This window comes from Grammomys surdaster, unplaced genomic scaffold (genome assembly GCF_004785775.1).
Source record: "Grammomys surdaster isolate TR1022 unplaced genomic scaffold, NIH_TR_1.0 126660, whole genome shotgun sequence".
Classification (NCBI taxonomy): Eukaryota; Metazoa; Chordata; class Mammalia; order Rodentia; family Muridae; genus Grammomys; species Grammomys surdaster.
Genome location: NW_021621449.1, coordinates 3,164,708 through 3,175,501, shown reverse-complemented (window position 1 = coordinate 3,175,501; position 10,794 = coordinate 3,164,708).

Sequence of the window (10,794 nt, the reverse complement as noted above, 5' to 3'; positions counted from 1 at the left end):
TTGTCCCCTGAAACACTGGTAGTAGCATCGTTACATTCAATCAACTGGTTGACTTATACTTCTGATTGCTCTACTCTTCCTGGAAAGTCAATCTTAAAATCAAGAAGAATTAGATATGGCTGGTAAGGATGTAAAGATTGGCTACCATTGCCAGGACTATAAATTGATCCAACACTGCTTTGAAGGGGCATTTAACAGAACGAGTCCAAATATTAAGTGAGTGTAACCTTTAACAGTTCCACTAGCTTTTTGTTTGTTCATATTTGTTTATTTGGAGACAGTTTCAATGTAGTCCAGGCTAGCCCCCATCTCATTATGTAGTAGAGAATGACTTTTTGAACTTCTAATCAGCCTGCCACCAGAGTACTGGAATTGCAGGCATGTGCCACCATACTCCACCCAGGTTTTCATGAGAACTAGGCAAGCGTGCTGTCAACTTAGCTACATCCACAACTCAAAGCTATTTTTTTTCTATAATATACTTCTCCACTACATGTTTCAAGATGTTATAAAGAGAATGCATACACTCTGGATGAAGACATAAAAAGGAGAAAAGAGAAAAATGGTCTTATACTGGTTTCCTATTTTTAAACCTATGATCTCAAAGGAAGCCTCTGTCGTGTTACTATACCACATTGAACTCTTTCATTTCCTCTTTCTGTATCAGCAGTGCTGACAATCACTTACTGAGGGCCCAGCCCCTGGTTTACTTTTTAAGTGTTTTGTATTTTTTCTCTCCAAATCTGGTCACCCTAAAGACTTCCAGTTTCACATAGTTAACTCTTCTTAACCTTACACTCCTTGCAACATGTAAGATATGATATACGATATCTGCAACTTACTCCAAGAATTTGTAGTTTGTTTATTATTTTAAAATCAAACATAATGCAGGATATTACCAAAATAATGAAGAGGTGCACACTGGCCTCTTCTATATGTGCAGAAAGAGCACACCATTTTCCATGGTCTTACAGTGTTCTTTCTGGTTTAGATGACCGTATTACCCTAATTTTCCTGGGGTGGTTTGTTTGCGGCAGCATCTCATTCTCTAGGCCAGGCTGGCCTTGAACTCATGGAGCTTCTACTGTTTCTGCTTTCTAAGCACTATTACAGGTGCAAACATACTCACCTCCATATTTACTTCTGCTTCTGAACATGTATGTCCACAGTACATATCTTTCTCACTCTTTAGTAAGGTCCTGAGGTCTAATTTAAATACCACTGTCTCTAGGATTTATTCCTCCAGGGTTTTGTTTGTTTACTTGTTTGTTTTTAATGTATGAGTGCTTGCCTATGGGTACCCACAGAGATCAGAGGTAGGCACTGGGTTTCCTCAAGGTAGAGATATAGATGGCTATGCTTTAAATGAAACCTAGCTTAATTGGCATGGGTTGGCTTTTGCCTTCTTTCCTCTTTTCTTCCCGTTTGAGCATCAGCTGAGGTTCTACAGCTTCCCTGCTCTGACGTAAACTAATAATTTCGCCCTTGTGCTCCCAGCTGAGTCAATCCTTAAGGTAGTTTATGAGTGAGACACTCTAAAGGAGTTCCCAGTTTCCCCCATATCACTAATTTCTAGCATATCATAAGAATTGTAGACATATTTGTATTATTATATTATCATTACAACCTGGTTGACATTTGTTCAATCTCAATCAAGATAATTAAAAAATGCCTTGGCTGTGACCTTAATCCCAGCAGCCTGGAAGCAGAGACCAGCAGATCTTGATGAGTTTAAGACCAGCCTGGGCTAAGTAGTGAACACCTGTCTCTGTGGGGGGATTGGGGGGGGAATGTTAGGGTGCCTTGTGGAACTCACTTCTGCCCACCACTGGAGAGTAATGCTACACAACTCAGATTCAGATTAGCTGCTGAAAATTTTAAAAAAAATCTCTTATGTGTCATTTCCTAAGTGTATGTGATTTAGCCACGTTGTATGAAATCACTTTTCTTGGAAATAATGTGACTTCACCCATTTCAAACTGTGATTACTTTTAATACAATGTAACCATGAAAATGAGTCACATTTTTATTTACTTTTTCCAAACATCTTTACCCACACACAAAAAAATTATTTTTAATAAGTTTATAAATTCTGACTTACACGTTTGTCTAGGACAACATTATCAGTAGTATTTATTAGGGTATAATATTCCTAACTCTTGAGGCTGGAGAGATGGCTAAGCAGTTAAGAGAGCACTGGCTTCTCTTCCAGATAGACCCAGATTGAATTCCCAGCACTCACACAGCAGGTCACAGCTGTCTTTAACTCCAATTCTAGGCGATCCAACACCCTCACACAGACACACATGCAGGCAAAACACCAAAGCACATAGAATAAAAAGAAATAAATCATTTAAAAAGAGAAAGAAAAACTTTCCCAATACCTGATGGTGTTTTATTTATAAAAAAATTATAATGAGATTTGAATCATTGTTTGTATATATTTCGTAGCTCACATGGCCCTGAGTGGCATTTAGTATAAATCTTGCATTTTACATGTAAGAGACTTGCATATTGGTCATGACAATTCATTTGTCTAAAAACATAGTAGGGTGAAGCAGCCAGGATGGGAATCTCAAATCTCATAATTTTGTTGTTGTTGTTGTTTAAGACAGTTTCTCTGTGTAGCCCTGGCTGACCTGGAGCTCGTTCTGTAGGCCAAACTGGCCTCGAATTCACAGAGACCTGCCTGCCTCTGCCTCCTGAGTGCTGGGATTAAAGTCATGTGCCACCACGCCTGATGTGTCTCATAATTTTTAAAGTAATGTTTTTCACACAATCTGGGCAGCACACAAGATGCTAGTTACAGGATCATGTGCATAAGTTTTTTGTGTAAAATAACCCAAAAGTTACTTCTCAAGTATAAAAAGTGTAGGGTTTGTTTTCAAGGTGATGCTGGATCCTCCGAAGTTGGGAATCACGTTAACCAACTTAGCTACACATAGAAAACTTAAAAGGGACACAGAGCTAGCATTTGAAACCTACTGAAAAATGCACTTGAAAGGAGGAATGAGAACAAAACTCAACTCTTCTGTAAGCATGTCTGCTTTGGATCTTTACGGTATACATGTACTAGATGTGTAATTCAAAACAATGACATTTTTAGTAGAAAACAGTACCTGCAATATGGAAGAATGGATACCTCACCTGCCATGCAAGTCCAGCGACCTGAGTTCACAGAAGACAGCTGCAGATATCCCTGTGCTTCACAGCACAGCAAAAACAACAAGACAGACCCTGCCTCTTGAGAGGTCTCATTTGACCTTCCCACATAGGTCATCTCTCTCTCTCTCTCTCTCTCTCTCTCTCTCTCTCTCACACACACACACACACATACATACACACGCACACATATACAAACACACATAACACATACATACACACATACACTCAGACACATAACACATACATACACACATACACATACATATACACACGTGCACACACACATACACACGCTAAAATTAAACATATGAACAATTCAATAAGTACATAAGTGTAGGAAACATGACTTCAGCATAATTCCATGATATCTAAATTAAACAGTGGAAAGTGTTAGCCATTGGCCTAAATGTAGTCACTCTGACTCCTTACACACCAATATCATGCTATAGTTACTGAGTCAGGTTAAACTAGCCCACCCTGCAACTCTCAGCTGACTATCTCTAAATCTGAGGAGTGACAAATTCTAACTGATTGGTTTGCTATTCTCAGTATCCAGAGCAGCACCGGGACCTAACAAGTATTTAGCCACAGGCTCAAAATGACCTTGAGTCCCAGCCCTATAGAATGTAGGGTCAAACCTATCTTAGCCTGTGTGGAGAAAACATTATCACATCTTTGAAAACCCAAAGACTCTGTCTCAATTGAGGACATTGGCTTAAAGTCGAAAATGAGCACCCTTAAGTTAGGATTCCGTTTCCTTTCTGGATGATTTCAGGAAAAAAATGTCCTCTTGCTCTGCTGCAGTAACTGCAAACGATGATTCAGACCCATGAGGTTTGAGACAGTGATTCACCCTGTAAAAATCCCTGTAGCAAAAACGTGAGGCATGTCGCAAGCTCTAGCTACAGTTATTAGAGTGAGGCACTAAACCTAGCCTTTGCTCTTCACACTAACTGTAACCATTCCTTTCAATGCCATGAAACTGGTGGCGTCGGCATGAGGGTGCGTCATTAAGAAAATATGTCTTTCCAGAGTAATGCTTGCTGAGTGAACAGTCTTACAGGCTGTGGTTCAGAGCCTTGATTGTCAGGAGAATTCTTTTAAATGTTCTTACTACATTTGTTCATTTACTTGTATGTGTGCCCACGTGTGTATGTGTGTGCTGGACCTTAAGTGTGGTGGTCAGAGGATAACTTTCGAGGAGTTACTTCTCTCCTCCCTCCATGTGGGTTCTGGGGATCAGACTCAAATTGTCAGACTTGGCAGCAAGTGCCCTTACCCACTGAGCCATCGTGCCAGCCCTATAATAGAGTTTTTTTTAAAGGTATCTGTTGAGCTAGAGGTTTTGAGACAAAGGCTAGGATGGCGTGGAACAAGAGGTCCCCACCCTTCTCTTCCAGCCGGGAACTCCACCCCTACCCCCATTTGCAAAAGCCCCAATGCACTACCCCAATGCAGGGATGTGACTTTCCTGATCTCCTGTGTGATCAGTGAATCCTATGGCTAAGATTAAGAGCACTGGCTGCTCTATCAGAGGATCCTAGGTTCAATTCCTAGTACCTACATGGTGGCTCATGCTCACTCTTATGGATTCTGTGGGCCCCAAGTACACAGTGGTATACAGACAAACATATAGGAAAAAAATCCATATGCAGAAAATATTTTTAAGTTAAAAACTGAAAGATAGGGGCTCATGAGATGGCTCAGAGGTTAAGAGCACAGGCTGCACTTCCAGGGATCCTGAGTTCAATTCCCAGCAACCACACGATGGCTCATGCCCATCTGTGAGGGTACCTTATGCTCTCTTCGGACATGTGGGTGTACAGGCATCAGAGTGCTCATACATTAAATAAATAAATAATCGTAAATTAAAAAAAAAAACCTTAAAGGCAGTCATGGTGATACATGTCTTTGTTTGCTTTTTTTTTTTTTTTTTTTTTTTTTTGGTTTTTCGAGACAGGGTTTCTCTGTGCAGCCCTGGCTGTCCTGGAACTCACTCTGTAGACCAGGCTGGCCTCGAACTCAGAAATCCACCTGCCTCTGCCTCCCAAGTGCTGGGATTAAAGGCATGTGCCATCACCGCTCGGCTTGTTTGCTTGTTTTATGCATTTGTTTGTTTACTTTTTTGAGACAAAGTACCTTGGCCTGGCTGTCCTGGAACTCACTATGTAGACCAGGGTAGCCCCAAACTCACAAAGATCCTCCTGCCTCTGTCTACCTGATCCTGTCTCCAGAGTAATGGGGTTAAAGAGTGGAGTGTTCCACCACATCTGGCATCTTTTTAAATATTCTATTCTTATTTATTTTCAATTATGTAAATAAATATGTGTCTGTGATGATTGCAAGTGTTCCTAAAGATCAGAAGAAAGTGTCAGACCATCTGGAGTTGAAGCTACAGGTGTTTGTGGTTGCTGGAAAAGGAAACTGGATCCTCTTAACCTCTGAGCTATCTCTCCAGTGGGTGCACACCTTTAATCCCAGCACTCGAGGCCAGCCTGGTCTACATAGTGGATTCCAGGACAGGCAGGACTGCACAGAGAAACCCTGTCTCCAAAAACAAACAAACAAACAAAAACAACCAACCAGAATAGGCTCAGCTGTGCCTCACAAAGAGAATGTGTGTCTTAGATAAACTTCATTCACACAAAAGCTACGATGCTGTTAGTAAAAAGCCTAATATTGGGGCTGGAGAGATGGCTCCACGATTAAGATCACTTGGTGCTCTTGCTAAGCACCCAGGTTTGATTCCCAGCTCCCACATAGGGCTAGAAATTCCAGTACCAGGGAATCTGATGCCCTCTTCTGGTCCCAAGTACAGGTGTGACGCACATAAACACATATACGCACATGTACATCAAATAAAATGTCAAAATGTGTTTCTTAAAAGGGAGTCTAGTATCAATGAATCAAGAACACAGACTAGAGAAGGCATTTTTATAATCCATGAAAATGTTCTCAAATGTTACTTTTAACAACTTGGATATAGATCAGTGGGAGCACACATGTCTAATACACACAAGGTTCTCGGTTCAATCTACACAAACTAAAGGCTTGTCCTGTCCAGTGTGATGATTTGGTGTCAGCTTGACAGAACCAAGAATCACCTGGGGAAGGGCCTCCAGGAGTGCTTTTTGGGGATTGTCTTGATTGTGTTCTGCTCCGTGCCTTTTGGGGATTCTCTTGATTTGGGGGTTCACAGAGTCTTGATTTAGGGGCTCATGGAGTCTTGCTTCACAGTTTCAGATAGCAGCTGAGTCCAGACAATGAGTAGGAGAGTCAGAGTCTGTGTAAGCAGGACCAGGGGGACATTTTTAAAGACAAGTTCTCCATGTAGCCTGGAACTCACTGTGTAGCCCAGGCTGGCCTTGAGTTTGCAGGGATTCTTCCTCCTGACTCTGCCTCCTAAGTGCAGGATTATGGTTGTGCACCACCACACCCAGCACCACTAAAATTTCTTACTTATAATGTTGCTAACACTTATTTTGTTAGCTTTTTTAATTATTTTAATTTTTTAATAATTTTATTCATCAGTTTGTGCTAGCATCAGTATAACTGTATGGAAAACTAAATTGTTAACACTTTGGGAAGGAAAGAGATGGACTTCCTAATCTGTTTCCTTAAGGGATATGGGTTTTAACTAAACCCCGTTAGTCACTGATTTTTCTCAAAGGATGCAATTAACTTTGGGAAAAAATAGTGGTCCATGAATTACTGACTACATATGAAGGGAGTGATTTTGAATTAATAAGCAACTTATTTGATTAATTTTAACATTCATACATAGCATATACCGTGTGCCTACATGCTGGCTAGTTTCAGCAATTTGCATGCATTTATTAATAAATTCCTAATAATCATATGATGTATATAATAAGTATCCACTGAATCTATCATTATCCATTCTGGATACTTGAAACCACTGCAGGTATTTCATAGGGGTGTTTAATATGAGGTCTTGGGTACAAAAGACGTGCAAAGTCTAAAAGAATAAGAGGGGAGAAATGGTATTTTCAAAGCATCAGTAGCTGCTTCTTTAGAGAGTGGGGTGGGGGGAGTAAACCTGGAATGGGCAAGCATAAACTTGTGTTGGAGGCTGGGGGCACTTGCTGCCCCTCAACAGCAATCTGGGAGCTCACAGGCCAGCTGCTGGAAGAAGCAGCAATTCTGCTGGAGCCCACGGTTGCCACCAGCTGTCACTTCACTGTAGTCACCCACAGAGGTACCAGCTGAAGTCTACTTTTTTTTAGTCTTTGTATCTTTATTCATTTATAATGTATTTCTCTTTTTTCAAATTATTTTATTTTACATTATGGTGTTTTGCGTGCATGTATGTCTTTACGCCAGTGCATGCCTGGTACCCAATGGCCGGATGCCCCAACGGCCAGAAGAGGGCATCTGATTCCCATGGAACTGGAGACACAGAAGGTTGTGAGATACCATGTGGTTGCTGGGAATTGAACCTGGGTCCTCTGGAAGAACAGCCAGTGCTCTTAACCATTCGCCCATCTCTCCAGCCCCTGTTATGTACTTCCTATGTTGTTCCTTGTTAATCAGTACTGTATGCCATCCACAGGCTTTGCACTGTTATATTTCATTTAGAAGACAGATCACTCCACACAAGCTAATCCATCTACTCACTTCTCCCACTAAAATCTATCATTTATTTGTTTTTGATTATCAGAGAAAACAGGCTACAGGGTCTATAATTAATTTAATTCTTTATTTTGGGTGAATGAGCTTTACTACAGCCTTCTAGCACTGACAGTGTGAGGTTAACTGATGACCACTAAAAGATATCACTGTGGCTCTGTGTGTGTGTTCAAACTTTCATTCCCCCCCCCCAAAAAAAACAATCTGGTCTGTGCTCTGGAATTTAAATTTAGATATTCAAAAACTTAGAAAACAGAAGCAAACACCATAAATTCCCCAGGGTTCTTCACAGTTTACCACAAAGCAGATAGACGCATGAAAATGATCAAAAACGGGAACATTTCACAAGACATGCTCAACAATTTGCTTACTGAGGTTAGGGATGTGGCTCAGTGGTGAAAGACTTGCCTAACACACACAAGACTGTGAGTTCTACCCCCAACACTGCAAAAACAAAAATAGTAATGTCTTGCACTTGGAAAGTAGCGGAAAGAGGATCTAGAATTGAGCCATCCTTGGCTACATAGTAAGTTCGTGGCCAACCTGGAATACATGAGATCTTACTTCAAAGCAAAATGAAAAAAGTTTCTTAAACATGGTGGTATGCACTTAAAATTGCAGCTACTTATTGGGGGTTCATGGCCAGCCTGGGAAAAAAGTAATGGCCAGACTGATACTAACAGTATTAATAATAAAGTAATAATTGCCTTAATTATCTGAAAATGAAGCTGGACGCTTGCAAACTGTTTTGAATTGCTGCATAGTGTTTTGCCTGCATGTGTATATGGCATTTGTGTGTAGTACTACTGGAAGCCAGAAGAGGGCGAAAGATACCATGGAACAGTAATTATAGAAGGTTGTGAGTTGCCATGTAGGTGCTGGAAACTGAGCCTGGGTCCTCTGCAAAAGCAGCAAGTGTATCTAACTGCTAAGCCATCCCTCTAATCTCTGTTTCATATTCTTTTTTTTTTTTTTAAGTAAATCAATAAAGCTGTCTCTGCTCCAGAAACAATTTTAAGGAATCATCTGTATTAACTATATTATATAAAGAAATCATTTTCATTGCCCCCTGAAATAGGAACAGCATTGTGAGCTGCCTTATGGACATTGGGAATTGAATCCAGGTCCTTTGTGAGAGCAAACAGTGCTCTTAACAGTTGAGCCATCTCTTCAAGTCCTGGAACAAATTTTAAAGTATGGTTTATTCTAGAATAGAAAATAAGTGAAAGAAATTTAATTTAGAAATGAATTTTAGTCACTTTTCATTGCTGTGATAAAACACTATGACCAGGGCAATTTACAAAAGGAAGAATGTATTTTAGGCTCATGATTCTAGAGGGTTAGAATCCATGATAGAACAGAAGTGGCAGGCAATAGTTAGCTAAGAGCTCAACCCTCTAACTAACAAAAGCAAGTGGAGAAAGTTACTCAAAATGGAGTCTTTCTGAAACCTCAAAGCCCACTCCCCAGTGACCTACTTCCTCCATTAAGGCCATACTCCCTAAGTCTCCCTCCCAAACAGCCACTAACTGGGACCAAGTATTCAAATGCCCTGGACATAAAGGGAACATAACACTCAAACCACCACAGCATGGAAGACTTTGGAGAAATGGCTGAGCAGGTAAGAACACTTAGTCAACAATCTTGAGGAGCTGAGTTTGGGTTTCAGCTCCTGCATGCAAAACTGGGCATAGCCTTGCACGTCCTGTAATCCTAGCCCTAAAGAGTCTGGGGTGATAAACTTCTGGGGCCTGCTGGATGCCCAGCCTAGCTTCAGGTCCACTGACAGACCCTTACTCAAAAAGACTGAGTAGAGAGTTACAGAGCCAGACACCTGACACCCAACATTTTTCTCTCGTCTCTCCAAGCCCACTCACAGGCACACATACCTCACACACATGTGCACATTCACTCTCAAATACACACCCACCCAAATAAAAATTTAAAAGAAAAAAAAATGACTCAAAGTGGAAGTCTGTGTTTGTGTTCGTATGGTATGTAAATGTTGTTTGTTGTACTTGTGTTTATTAAAAAGATAAAGCAGTCACACTGGGGAGTTCGGAGCAAGCATTGCTCTTGCAGAAGACCTGAGTTCCAGTCCTGGCACCTACACCCACCAATTCACAACTACCTGCAACTCCAATTCCATAAAACTCTGGTGCCCTCTTTTGGACACCTCCTTGGGCACTTACACTCACGAGCACTAATTCACACAGACACCCACAAATGCACATAATTAAAATTAAGGTATATCTCAGGGCGGTGGCAGTGCACACATTTAGTCTCAACACTTAGCAGGCAGAGGCAGGCAGATCTCTGAATTCGAGGCTAACCTGGTCTATACAGTGAATTCCAGTATAGCCAGGACTACACAGAAAAACACTCCAAAAAAAAGATAAATCTAGGAGCTGGAGAGAAGATTTAGCAACTAATAGCACTGGCTACCTATCTTACAGAAGACCCAGGTTCAATTCCCAGCATTCACATGGTGGCTTACAACTGTCTATAACTCTTGTTACAGGGGATCCAATGTGTTCTTCTGGCCTCTGTGGGGCACCAGGTACACAGCGTTGCACAAACATACATACAGACAAAACTACCAAACATAAAAAAATAAAATTTAATTTAAAAAATATTAAATAAAATAAATCTTTTGTTTGGTTGGTTGGGGATTTTGGGGGGGAGTTTGAGACAGGGTTTCTCTGTGTAGTCCTTGCTGTCCTGGAACTCACTCTGTAGACCAGGCTGGCCTCGAACTCAGAAATCTGCCTGCCTCTGCCTCCCAAGTGCTGGGATTAAAGGTGTGTGCCACCACTGTCCGGCATAAAATAAATCTTTTAAAAAAATTTTTTTGGTGTTCAGAAACTTTAGTTTTTAGTTTAATCCTTCTACTTTAATGTTTGACCATGGTAATAAATTGTCTCTACGATATAGATAGATAGATAGATAGATAGATAGATAGATAGATAGATAGATAGA